We start from the raw sequence: 15,263 nt of genomic DNA on the forward strand, positions 1-15,263 counted from the left end.
GGCTTCTCCAATCCCAAATCCCTACTTCATTTTCTTTTCTTTTTTTTTTCTTTTTGGAGTTGTTATTTGCATTAAGATTTTCCACCTTGCCCCTTTTTTTTTAAATTTAATGTTGAAAATGCCTTTGCAGTGTAGATTCCTATTGGATTATTAGGAATGGTATATGGACCTTTTTTGCTCCCGGTTGCAATTGGAGATTTATCTCATAAGAAGGGTGAGTTGCACATCAAGTCAAGCAATCAATCATAGTATGTCATTTCCAAGTTTTTATCATTGGGAATGTTCAGGTCGATAGTTTAGGTATATTATGCTCATTCCGTATCATTTTAGTAGTTTTAGTTTTTATTTTTCACCCAGTTTAAAAAATAGTAGTTAATTTTGTTGAAAAAATAAATATAGGTGCTATTTTTTAAAATATTCCTACATTAAATAGAATATAACTTTATATTAATTATTTATGAAAATTTGAATTAATGGTTTATGGGAACTCGAATTGATGGTCAAGGAACAATTTATATTAAATAAGGTAGTTTGTACTAATAATAATAACAATCTACATTAAATAAGGATATTTTAGAGAAATTAAAAGATAATTATATTTTTCAATTAAAAAGTAGATTATAATTTGGAATAGTTGAAAAAGGAAAATAGAACTGTTAAAGTAGGAAGAATATTTTAGATAAATTAAAAGATAATTTTATTCTTTAATTAAAAAGTGAATTATAATTTGGGACAAATAAAAAAAAATAGGATTATTAAAGTGGGAGGAGGGAATGTTTCTACTACTTTTTTGGGAGCAAATTTACAGCTCTTTATCACGCACATATTCCCCAATTCGTTTCCTACTAGAAAGAGTCAAGCATGATATTCACTGCCAAAAAAGGTTCGACCAAACTTTGGCTCAATTACCAAAATGTCAAGAAATAATTATGCGAGGCATAAATTTGCATCCGAGAATTATTGATTTTTCCTTTTTTTTCAATTTGGTGAAAGCTGATGATTGTGATCCCTATTGGTATTGGATGGCGTATTCTTCAAATCAATTACACCACCCTTATATGATTTTTTTTAAAAAAAAAGTTGGAAGGGCTATAAGCCAGATGGAGGCCTAACAAAGGCTGTATTTAAGGCGAAAACCAACCCAGAACCACCACGCATGCTTGTTCCTCGTCAAATAAAATACTAACAATAACAATTACAGCAACATCAAAATTAATCGGTATTGATTAAGTAATTTTGGGTAGCATTTCAAAAATTTTTTTTGTAATGGTGGTATATATGAAAATTTGTTTTTATAATTGTTTGTTGGCATTTTTTTAAATTTTAAAGATTAAAAAAAAATCATCAAACACGACCCACAACCACCAATCACCACCATATCATATCCCTCTCTCTTTTTCTTCTCCTTCCTTTTCATCCTTCCCTTTCGTCCTAGACCCCTTTTCACCCTCTACAAGCTTGGATTGCGATCAGCTTCTGCAACGGAAGGAGAGGGTTTTGTAGGTGTAGAAGAAATGAGAGGTAGAAAGGATGAGGGAGGAGAAAGAAAGGGATGAGGGGGAACGGTGCAATGGCATTGGCTGGTGGTAGTGGTGATATGTGGTAGGGAATAATGGTAGAAATTATTTTAATTTTAATTTTTTTAATTGTATTTGAGAATGCATGTATGAATTAGGTGTTTTTAGAATTATTTTAGGATTGTAAGTCCAAACCAAATGGAATAGACACACCATCAAGTTTAATCATTGAGAGGCTACCATCTCGTGGTGGTAGACGAGCTGAGTGGCTCGATTAAAATTGTTCACAAGTGTTTTTAGAATTATTTGCAAGTGTTTGTAGAATTATTTTTGAAGTGTAGTATTGCAACATTGTAGTTGAAAAACAATTTTGTGAGAAACGGTCCAAACCAAATGGAACATACACACTGCGAATTTTAATTGTTAAGAGGCTACCATCTAGGGGTGGTAGACGAATTGAGTAGCTCGATCAAAACACGAGTCGATCTTGAGCTACTCAAGTCGATTATCGAGTTGAACTTGAACATTTAAGTGCTCTACTCAAAAGCTCAATGAAGCCAAAAATCATATTCTTAGAACAGAGTAATTTTGCACACGTAAGTATTAACTCCAAGGTAAGTATTAAAACATCACAACTAAACTTTACAACCGTCCAATATTTCAAATAACTCATACTTATATGTACAACTAAATGGATCAAAATACAAGTTGTTCAATCAACTCACTACATACAAAAGGAATCTTTCAAGTAAAATTTTGGGTATTAGTTTAACTCTTGGTTACTCCCTATTCTTGTCTTTCCCTCCTGAAAGGAAAACAAACTAATGAATTGAGCACAGCCTATTGAGGTTTCACAAACAAGCAATAATCATCAAATACTTAACACATAATCAAAATTAAGTAAGAAAAGAATACTTCACTAAATAAAGTAAAGAACACTTTACTGAACAATTACTTTTAAAAGGATATGGTATTCGCATTAGAGTCACTTCAATATACTAAACACTCCACCGAACTTATCCTTATAACTTCCAAAATAGTAAACACTTCTCTCACTTAAATGGTCATATCAATTCAGTAATCTACTACTCTATGATAATATTTGAACATACCAAAACGCTTATCCAAAACTACTATCCTATCCGACCAAACCTTTTTACTAGTTCGAATAGTCCATTGAACAAAGAATTTTGGGACCCAATTCAATCGGTACGATGAAGTACGTACACGGCTTGCAGTCATGCACACTTACAATAACACTTGGTCAATTATCAACCTTCAATCCCAAACTAAATCGAGTGCGATAAAATATATTCCCGATTCAGAAGACGAGGGATAATTGAAAACACTTCCCAATAAAACACAAGCATAATCATATAATTAGCGTTTAAGTGGCACATAGGCAATTTAAACACACAAATGTAGATCACTCATCCAAAGTAGTTGAAAGTCACTCCTCGGTGCTCGGTCCCTTTTTCGATTCACCCTTGGCCCCTGAGATATTTGTAAATTTATTAGATTATTTGTTAAATTTTCTAAAGTATGTTAGAAATTTATATGCATTATGACAAATGTATTCCAGGTTTTTTTTCCTAATACCACAACAGATTCTAACTAATATTAACGTTTTATGGTGTAAAGGGTACAAATCCTCTTAAGGTGTATCGAGTAATTTGTTTATTAAAAGAAGCAATAAACATGTGAATCAATCAATAACAAAAGGAAAAATGTAACATGCTTTAATTTTTAAATAAGACATGAAATTTTCGAGCTCTCACAACGTACCCTTACTTCTAAAGAAAATTGCATCATTTTAACTACTCATCTCCCTATAACCATTCTAGGTCTACTGAATTAACTGTCACTCATCTAACAAAAAACTATCATTTTTTTAAAATACTACGGTATTGTAATTATTTAAATTACTATTTTTCAATAAAAGTAATACTAATTATTTTTAATATCTTTTTATTAGTAGCACACACATTAGGTGCGCCTTAACCACTATGTGTCTAAGTCACTATCTTGTGGAGGTTTTTGGTGGATTGTGGTGAAAAAGAACTTGTCTCCAACTAGGGTTCAAGAAACTTGAAGAGGTAACAAGTTCATCTCTTTTGATCTTTAATTTTTACAAGAATTAGTAATGGTTAGTGGTTGTTTTGCAAGGATTTGAAAACCCTAACAAAAAACCTAAGTTAAAGGATTTGAGAAAACCCTTGTTTCTTGCTTTATATCTTAGGTAGTAGGCTTGAGGTGAACTTCTAGGTAGATAATTTGAGGATTCTTGCTTGTTGGTTGCTAATCTTATAAGTTATGGCTTGATATTTGGCTTGGTAGTGGAGAAAAAACTTGAAGAAATTAAGGGGAGGGGCTGACCAAAATTTTGCTGTTCTGTTCCCTTACTTTAATTTCGAATTTTGTTGCTTAAATGGCTGCAAAAATGCTTGTTATATGTTGTATTGTGTGTGAAAAAATTATCTTTCAAAAATTGTTTCTATTGGTTGGTTAATATTTCTTCAGGTGCTCAAGAGGGGTTCGAAAGGAATTCCGGCGAGGAACTTTAAAAGAATTTCTTGTTCACTTGTTTTTGAAATTGGTGAGTGTCAAGTGCATGACTTGTTGCATAATATTTGAACTACTTCTTATTGAATATGTGAATTGGACTTGTCGAAACGAGTGTGTACTTTATTTGCTGGCATTTTTTTTTCCAATGGTAAAGAGTACCACAATAATCCCTATTGTTGGGGGCAGATGATGAACAAAACTTTGTATTTCGGGTTGACTGCAATGGATGATGCTCCAAATTCGAGCATTTTAAAATTGATGCCTCCTAGTTCCTCCAGGCTCCTCCAATCCCAAATCCCTGCTACATTTTCTTTTCTTTTTTTTTTCTTTTTGGGGCTGTTATTTGCATTCAAGATTTTCCACCCTGTTGCTCTATTTTTAATTTAATGTTGAAAATGCCTTTGTAGTGTAGATTCCTATTGAATTATTAGGAATGGTATATGGACCTTTTTTGTTCCCGGTTGCAATTGGAGATTCATCTCATAAGAAGGGTGAGTTGCACATCAAGTCGAGCAATCAATCATAGTATGTCATTTCCAAGTTTTTATCATTGGGAATGTTCAGGTCGATAGTTTAGGTATATTATACTCGTTCTGTATCATTTTAGTAGTTTTAGTTTTTATTTTTCACACAATTTAAAAAACAGTAGTTAATTTTGTTGAAAAAATAAATATAGGTGCTATTTTTTTTAAAAATTCTTACAGTAAATAGAATACAAGTTTCTATTAATTATTTATGAAAATTTGAATTAATAGTTTATGTGAACTTGAATTGATGGTCAAAGAACAATTTATATTAAATAAGGCAGTTTATACTATTAATAATAACAATTTAAATTGAATAAGGATATTTTAGAGAAATTGAAAGATAATTATATTTTTCAATTAAAAAGCAAATTATAATTTGGGATAGTTGAAAAAGGAAAATAGAACTGTTGAAGTGGGAAGAATATTTTAGAGAAATTAAAAGATAATTTTATTCTTTAATTAAAAAGTGAATTATAATTTGAGACAAGTCATAAAAGAAAAATAGAATTATTAAACTTGAAACAATGTAGATCGGTGGAGTTTTTGGAGGATTATGATTGTACGATTAATTATCACCCGAGGAAAGCTAATGTGGTAGCTGATGCTTTAAATCGTAAAGTACAAATGGATGGATTGATGATTAAAGAATTGCACTTATTAGAAGAAGTTAGTGTTTGGAACCCTCGTTTTGAATCAAGAAAGGTAATATTTGAGAACATTGTTGTGAAATCTACTTTATTAGATCGTATCAAGAAAGCACAAGAGAAGAATTCAGAGGTACAAAAGTGTTTGGAGAAAATTTAAAAGGGGGAAAAATCGGATTTTAATTTGGGATTAAACGGTGTACTAAGATTTTAAAATTGCATAGTAGTGCCAAAGGATGAAGTATTAAAAAAGAAAATCTTAGAAAGAAACTCACTGTTCCAAATATACAGTACATCTTGGAGGAAATAAAATATACCAAAAGTTGAACATCTTGTATTAGTGGAAGAATATGAAGAAAGAAGTTGCTAGATTTGTCCAGACATGTTTGATTTTCCAACAGGTTAAAACCGAGCATCAGAAACCATCTGACCTATTGCAACCTTTGGAGATATCCGAGTGAAAATGAAAAAATATCACCATGAATTTTGTATCTGGATTACAAAGGACACAAAGAGGTCATGACACCATTTGGGTGATATTGGATAGATTGAGCAAATCTACTCATTTTTCTGCCGATTAGTATAAAGTACTCACTGGAGAAGTTAGCTAAACTATAATTGGATGAAATTATAAAGTTACATGGGATACCAGTGAGTATTGTGTCCGATCAAGATGCTCGGTTTGTTTCTCAGTTCTAGCAAAAGATGCAAGAAATATTAGGAACTAAATTGAATTTTAGTGCCACCTACTACCCATAGACGGATGGACAGTCAGAGAGGATAATTCAGACTCTTGAGAATATATTGAGATCATGTATGTTGGATTTTGGAGAAAGTTGAACTAAGTACTTAACATTGGTGGAGTTTTCTTATAATAATAGCTTCCATTCATCCATTCAAATGGCTCCTTATGAGGCTCTTTATGGTCGACAGTGTAGATTTTCAATTTGTTGGGATGAAATAAGCGAAAGAAAGATTTTAGACCCAACTGTAGTACCATGGATTGAGGAGGCATACGAAAAGGCGAAGATGATATGCTAAAGGATTCGAACAGCCGCTAAAAGAGTTATGCAGATAATCGAAGGAAAGATTTGGAGTTTGCGGTTGGAGATTAAGTTTTCCTCAAGATCACTTTTCTAAAAGCGAGTGTGATGGAAGGAAAAGAAAAGAAATTGCAACCAAAATTTGTAGGACCCTATAAGATTCTCCAACGTGTGGGAAACGTGGCCTATAAGTTAGAACTATCACCGAATTTGTTTCGAATTTATAATGTTTTTCATTCATCTATGCTCAAGAAGTATCATCCAGATCCCTCTTGTAAACTGGAATTAGAAAATATTGAGATTGACGAGGCACTAACTTATGAGAAGAAACCAATGAAGATTTTGGATCGCATGGTGAAAGAACTGAGAAATAAGCAAATCCCTTTAATAAAAGTTTTATGGAGGAATCGCGGAATATAAGAAGCAACTTGGGAGGTAGAAGGAGAGGTTCGAGAGAAATATCCAAACATATTTCCGAATCATGGTATGAATTTTGTGGACGAAATTCTTTTAAGAGGGAGAGGATGTGAGGACTCATATTTTTATTCTTAATTTAGCCTATTTTAAAATTATTTACATTGGTGTTATTTAATTTTATTATTTTAGCATGAATTTTACTTAAATTATACTTTTATCGTTTACGCGTCAAAATTTTTCAAAAGTCGCACCGAAGCGACTAATCGAAGAGTTAGAGAATTAATTTTAAACTAGTAAGAATGAGTATTTGTAGTGTTAGAAGAATTATATTGGAGGATTAGTATTTAAGTGTAGTAAACAAAAAGGAAATTGGTAGTGCATGACATTATTACATCACTATTCAAAATTGACCTTCCCACCAAACAAAAGGCTAGCTTTTCTTCTTACCTTTACACCACAAATCAAAAGCTGATCTTCCCTCATTCTTTCTCTCTCTTTGGTCGAATTTAGAGCTCAAGAAGAAGAGAGGAAAGCTTCAACTTTTGCCCTTAATCTTGCTCAAAGATCCACGCCCAATCCTCAAGACCTTTGGATATTGTCTTAACTAGAGGAAAGTTACTATCTTGTGGAGGATTTTGGTGGATTGTGGTGAAAAAAAACTTGTCTCCAACTAGGGTTCAAGAAACTTGAAGAGGTAACAAGTTCATCTCTTTTGATCTTTAATTTTTACAAGAATTAGTAATGGTTAGTGGTTGTTTTGCAAGGATTTGAAAACCCTAACCAAAAAGCTAAGTTAAAGGATTTGAGAAAACCCTTGTTTCTTGCTTTATATCTTAGGTAGTGGCCTTGAGGTGAACTACTAGGTAGAGAATTTGAGGATTCTTGCTTGTTGGTTGCTAAGCTTGTGAGTTATGACTTGATATTTGGTTTGGTAGTGGAGAGAAAACTTGAAGAAATCAAGGGGAGGGGCTGACCAAAATTTTGCTGTCTTGTTCCCTTGCTTTAATTTCGAATTTTGTTGCTGAAATGGCTGCAAAAATGCTTGTTATTTGTTGTATTGTGTGTGAAAAAATTATCTTTCAAAAATTGTTTCTATTGGTTGGTTAATATTTCTTCAGGTGCTCAAGAGAGGTTCGAAAGACATTCCAGCGAGGAATTTTAAAGGAATTTCTTGCTCACTTACTTTTGAAATTGGTGAGTGTCAAGTGTATGAGTTATTGCATAATATTTGAATTATTTCTTATTGAATATGTGAATTGGACTTGTCGAGACGAGTGTGTACTTTATTTGCTGGCATTTTTTTTCCATTGGTAAAGAGTACCACAATAATCCCTTTTGTTGGGGGCAGATGATGAACAAAACTTTGTATTTCGGGTTGACTGCAATGGATGATGCTCCAAATTCGAGCATTTTAAAATTGATGTCTCCTAGTTCTTCCAGGCTTCTCCAATCCCAAATCCCTACTTCATTTTTTTTTCTTTTTGGAGTTGTTATTTGCATTCAAGATTTTCCACCTTGCTGCTCTTTTTTTTTTAATTTAATGTTGAAAATGCCTTTGCAGTGTAGATTCCTATTGGATTATCAGGAATGGTATATGGACCTTTTTTGCTCCCGGTTGCAATTGGAGATTTATCTCATAAGAAGGGTGAGTTGCACATCAAGTCAAGCAATCAATCATAGTATGTCATTTCCAAGTTTTTATCATTGGGAATGTTCAGGTCGATAGTTTAGGTATATTATGCTCATTCCGTATCATTTTAGTAGTTTTAGTTTTTATTTTTCACCCAGTTTAAAAAATAGTAGTTAATTTTGTTGAAAAAATAAATATAGGTGCTATTTTTTAAAATATTCCTACATTAAATAGAATACAATTTTATATTAATTATTTATGAAAATTTGAATTAACGGTTTATGGGAACTCGAATTGATGGTCAAGGAACAATTTATATTAAATAAGGTAGTTTGTACTAATAATAATAACAATCTACATTAAATAAGGATATTTTAGAGAAATTAAAAGATAATTATATTTTTCAATTAAAAAGTAGATTATAATTTGGGATAGTTGAAAAAGGAAAATAGAACTGTTAAAGTAGGAAGAATATTTTAGATAAATTAAAAGATAATTTTATTCTTTAATTAAAAAGTGAATTATAATTTGGGACAAATAAAAAACAAAAATAGGATTATTAAAGTGGGAGGAGGGAATGTTTCTACTACTTTTTTGGGAGCAAATTTACAGCTCTTTATCACGCACATATTCCCCAATTCGTTTCCTACTAGAAAGAGTCAAGCATGATATTCACTGCCAAAAAAGGTTCGACCAAACTTTGGCTCAATTACCAAAATGTCAAGAAATAATTATGCGAGGCATAAATTTGCATCCGGGAATTATTGATTTTTCCTTTTTTTTCAATTTGGTGAAAGCTGATGATTGTGATCCCTATTGGTATTGGATGGCGTATTCTTCAAATCAATTACACCACCCTTATATGATTTTAAAAAAAAAAAAAGTTGGAAGGGCTATAAGCTAGATGGAGGCCTAACAAAGGCTGTATTTAAGGCGAAAACCAGCCCAGAACCACCACGCATGCTTGTTCCTCGTCAAATAAAATACTAACAATAACAATTACAGCAACATCAAAATTAATCCGTATTGATTAAGTAATTTTGGGCAGCTTTTCAAAATTTTTTTTTTTGTAATGGTGGTATATATGAAAATTTGTTTTTATAGTTGTTTGTTGGCATTTTTTTAAATTTTAAAGATTAAAAAAAATCATCTAACACGACCCACAACCACCAATCACCACCATATCATATCCCTATCTCTTTTTCTCCTCCTCCCTCTTCATCCTTCCCTTTCATCCCAGACCCCTTTTCACCCTCTACAAGCTTGGATTGGGATCAGCTTCTGCAAGGGAAGGAGAGGGTTTTGCAGGTGTAGAAGAAATGAGGGGTAGAAAGGATGAGGGTGGAGGAAGAAAGGGATGAGGGGGAACGGTGCAATGGCATTGGCTGGTGGTAGTGGTGATATGTGGTAGGGAATAATGGTAGAAATTATTTTATTTTTAATTTTTTAGCTGTATTTGAGAATGTATGTATGAATTAGGTGTTTTTAGAATTATTTTTGGATTGTTAGTCCAAACCAAATGGAATAGACACACCATCAAGTTTAATCATTGAGAGGCTACCATCTCGTGGTGGTAGACGAGCTGAGTGGCTCGATTAAAATTGTTCACAAGTGTTTTTAGAATTATTTGCAAGTGTTTGTAGAATTATTTTTGAAGTGTAGTATTGCAACATTGTAGTTGAAAAACAATTTTGTGAGAAACGGTCCAAACCAAATGGAACATACACACTGCGAATTTTAATTGTTAAGAGGCTACCATCTAGGGGTGGTAGACGAATTGAGTAGCTCGATCAAAACACGAGTCGATCTTGAGCTACTCAAGTCGATTATCGAGTTGAACTTGAACATTTAAGTGCTCTACTCAAAAGCTCAATGAAGCCAAAAATCATATTCTTAGAACAGAGTAATTTTGCACACGTAAGTATTAACTCCAAGGTAAGTATTAAAACATCACAACTAAACTTTACAACCGTCCAATATTTCAAATAACTCATACTTATATGTACAACTAAATGGATCAAAATACAAGTTGTTCAATCAACTCACTACATACAAAAGGAATCTTTCAAGTAAAATTTTGGGTCTTAGTGTAACTCTTGGTTACTCCCTATTCTTGTCTTCCCCTCCTGAAAGGAAAACAAACTAATGAATTGAGCACAGCCTATTGAGGTTTCACAAACAAGCAATAATCATCAAATACTTAACACATAATCAAAATTAAATAAGAAAAGAATACTTCACTAAATAAAGTAAATAACACTTTACTGAACAACTACTTTTAAAAGGATATGGTATTCGCATTAGAGTCACTTCAATATACTAAACACTCCACCGAACTTATCCTTATAACCTCCAAAATAGTAAACACTTCTCTCACTTAAATGGTCATATCAATTCAGTAATCTACTACTCTATGATAATATTTGAACATACCAAAACACTTATCCAAAACTACTATCCTATCCGACCAAACCTTTTTACTAGTTCGAATAGTCCATTGAACAAAGAATTTTGGGACCCAATTCAATCGGTACGATGAAGTACGTACACGGCTTGCAGTCATGCACACTTACAATAACACTTGGTCAATTATCAACCTTCAATCCCAAACTAAATCGAGTGCGATAAAATATATTCCCGACTCAGAAGGCGAGGGACAATTGAAAACACTTCCCAATAAAACACAAGCATAATCATATAACTAGCGTTTAAGTGGCACATAGGCAATTTAAACACACAAATGTAGATCACTCATCCAAAGTAGTTGAAAGTCACTCCTCGGTGCTCGATCCCTTTTTCGATTCACCCTTGGCCCCTGAGATATTTGTAAATTTATTAGATTATTTGTTAAATTTTCTAAAGTATGTTAGAAATTTATATGCATTAGGACAAATGTATTCCAGGTTTTTTTTCCTAATACCACAACAGATTCTAACTAATAACGTTTTATGGTGTAAAGGGTACAAATCCTCTTAAGGTGTATCGAGTAATTTGTTTATTAAAAGAAGCAATAAACATGTGAATCAATCAATAACAAAAGGAAAAATGTAACATGCTTTAATTTTTAAATAAGACATGAAATTTTCGAGCTCTCACAACGTACCCTTACTTCTAAAGAAAATTGCATCATTTTAACTACTCATCTCCCTATAACCATTCTAGGTCTACTGAATTAACTGTCACTCATCTAACAAAAAACTATCATTTTTTTAAAATACTACGGTATTGTAATTATTTAAATTACTATTTTTCAATAAAAGTAATACTAATTATTTTTAATATCTTTTTATTAGTAGCACACACATTAGGTGCGCCTTAACCACTATGTGTCTAAGTCACTATCTTGTGGAGGTTTTTGGTGGATTGTGGTGAAAAAGAACTTGTCTCCAACTAGGGTTCAAGAAACTTGAAGAGGTAACAAGTTCATCTCTTTTGATCTTTAATTTTTACAAGAATTAGTAATGGTTAGTGGTTGTTTTGCAAGGATTTGAAAACCCTAACAAAAAACCTAAGTTAAAGGATTTGAGAAAACCCTTGTTTCTTGCTGTATATCTTAGGTAGTAGGCTTGAGGTGAACTTCTAGGTAGATAATTTGAGGATTCTTGCTTGTTGGTTGCTAATCTTATAAGTTATGGCTTGATATTTGGCTTGGTAGTGGAGAAAAAACTTGAAGAAATTAAGGGGAGGGGCTGACCAAAATTTTGCTGTTCTGTTCCCTTACTTTAATTTCGAATTTTGTTGCTTAAATGGCTGCAAAAATGCTTGTTATATGTTGTATTGTGTGTGAAAAAATTATCTTTCAAAAATTGTTTCTATTGGTTGGTTAATATTTCTTCAGGTGCTCAAGAGGGGTTCGAAAGGAATTCCGGCGAGGAACTTTAAAAGAATTTCTTGTTCACTTGCTTTTGAAATTGGTGAGTGTCAAGTGCATGACTTGTTGCATAATATTTGAACTACTTCTTATTGAATATGTGAATTGGACTTGTCGAAACGAGTGTGTACTTTATTTGCTGGCATTTTTTTTTTCCAATGGTAAAGAGTACCACAATAATCCCTATTGTTGGGGGCAGATGATGAACAAAACTTTGTATTTCGGGTTGATTGCAATGGATGATGCTCCAAATTCGAGCATTTTAAAATTGATGCCTCCTAGTTCCTCCAGGCTCCTCCAATCCCAAATCCCTGCTACATTTTCTTTTCTTTTCTTTTTCTTTTTGGGGCTGTTATTTGCATTCAAGATTTTCCACCCTGTTGCTCTTTTTTTAATTTAATGTTGAAAATGCCTTTGTAGTGTAGATTCCTATTGGATTATTAGGAATGGTATATGGACCTTTTTTGCTCCCGGTTGCAATTGGAGATTTATCTCATAAGAAGGGTGAGTTGCACATCAAGTCGAGCAATCAATCATAGTATGTCATTTCCAAGTTTTTATCATTGGGAATGTTCAGGTCGATAGTTTAGGTATATTATACTCGTTCTGTATCATTTTAGTAGTTTTAGTTTTTATTTTTCACACAATTTAAAAAACAGTAGTTAATTTTGTTGAAAAAATAAATATAGGTGCTATTTTTTTAAAAAATTCTTACATTAAATAGAATACAAGTTTCTATTAATTATTTATGAAAATTTGAATTAATAGTTTATGTGAACTTGAATTGATGGTCAAGGAATAATTTATATTAAATAAGGTAGTTTATACTATTAATAATAACAATTTACATTGAATAAGGGTATTTTAGAGAAATTGAAAGATAATTATATTTTTCAATTAAAAAGCAGATTATAATTTGGCATAGTTGAAAAAGGAAAATAGAACTGTTAAAGTGGGAAGAATATTTTAGAGAAATTAAAAGATAATTTTATTCTTTAATTAAAAAGTGAATTATAATTTGAGACAAGTCATAAAAGAAAAATAGGATTATTAAAGTGGGACAGGTGGAATGCTATTACTACTTTGTTGGGAGCAGATTTACAACTCTTTATCATGCACCCATTCCCCAATTTGTTTCCTACAAGAAAGAGTCAAGCATGATATTCACTGCCAAAAAAGGTTCGACCAGGCTTTGGCCCAATTACCAAAATGTCAAGAAATAATTATGCGAGGCATAAATTTGCATCCCGGAATTATTGATTTTTCCTTTTTTTTTTTTTTCAATTTGGTGAAATCTGATGATTGTGCTCCCTATTAGTACTGGCTGGCGTCTTCTTCAAATCAATTACACCACCCTTTTATGATTTTTTTTTTAAATGAGTTGGGAAGGCTATGAGCCAAATGGAGGCCAAGTGAACAAGGCGAAAACCAACCCAGAACCACCACGTATGCTAGTTCCTTGTCAAATAAAATACTAACAATAACAATGATAGCAACATCAAAATTAATCCGTATTGATTAAGTAATTTTGGGCTGTTTTTTAAAAATTTTCCTGTAATGGTGGTGTAAATGAAAATTTGTTTTTATAGTTATTTGTTGCATGTTTTAAAATTTTTAAAATTAAAAAAAATCACCCAACACGACGCACAACCACCAATCACCACCATAATGGTAGAAAGGGATGAGGGGGAGGGTGCAATGGCATTGGCTGGTGGTAGTGGTGATATGTGGTAGGGAATAATGGTAGAAATTATTTTATTTTTAATTTTTTTAGTTGTATTTGAGAATGTATGTATGAATTAGGTGTTTTTAGAATTATTTTTGGATTGTTAGTCCAAACCAAATGGAATAGACACACCATCAAGTTTAATCATTGAGAGGCTACCATCTCGTGGTGGTAGACGAGCTGAGTGGCTCGATTAAAATTGTACACAAGTGTTTTTAGAATTATTTGCAAGTGTTTGTAGAATTATTTTTGAAGTGTAGTATTGCAACATTGTAGTTGAAAAACAATTTTGTGAGAAACGGTCCAAACCAAATGGAACATACACACTACGAATTTTAATTGCTAAGAGGCTACCATCTCGGGGTGGTAGACGAATTGAGTAGCTCGATCAAAACACGAGTCGATCTTGAGCTACTCAAGTCGATTATCGAGTTGAACTTGAATGTCTAAGTGCTCTACTCAAAAGCTCAATGAAGCCAAAAATCATATTCTTAAAACAAAGTAATTTTGCACATGTAAATATTAACTCCAAGGTAAGTATTAAAACATCACAACTAAACTTTACAACCATCCAATATTTCAAATAACTCATACTTATATGTACAACTAAATGGATCAAAATACAAGTTGTTCAATCAACTCACTAAATACAAAAGGAATCTTTCAAGTAAAATTTTGGGTCTTAGTGTAACTCTTGGTTACTCCCTATTCTTGTCTTCGCCTCCTGAAAGGAAAACAAACTAATGAATTGAGCACAGCCTATTGAGGTTTCACAAACAAGCAATAATCATCAAATACTTAACACATAATCAAAATTAAATAAGAAAAGAATACTTCACTAAATAAAGTAAATAACACTTTACTGAACAACTACTTTTAAAAGGATATGGTATTCGCATTAGAGTCACTTCAATATACTAAACACTCCACCGAACTAATCCTTATAACCTCCAAAATAGTAAACACTTCTCTCACTTAAATGGTCATATCAATTCAGTAATCTACTACTCTATGATAATATTTGAACATACCAAAACACTTATCCAAAACTACTATCCTATCCGACCAAACCTTTTTACTAGTTCGAATAGTCCATTGAACAAAGAATTTTGGGACCCAATTCAATCGGTACGATGAAGTACGTACACGGCTTGCAGTCATGCACACTTACAATAACACTTGGTCAATTATCAACCTTCAATCCCAAACTAAATCGAGTGCGATAAAATATATTCCCGACTCAGAAGGCGAGGGACAATTGAAAATATTTGGCAATAATACACTGGCATAATCATATAATTAGCATTTAAGTGGCACATAGGC

The sequence above is a fragment of the Coffea arabica genome, chromosome 6c (genome assembly GCF_036785885.1).
Source record: "Coffea arabica cultivar ET-39 chromosome 6c, Coffea Arabica ET-39 HiFi, whole genome shotgun sequence".
Classification (NCBI taxonomy): domain Eukaryota; kingdom Viridiplantae; phylum Streptophyta; class Magnoliopsida; order Gentianales; family Rubiaceae; genus Coffea; species Coffea arabica.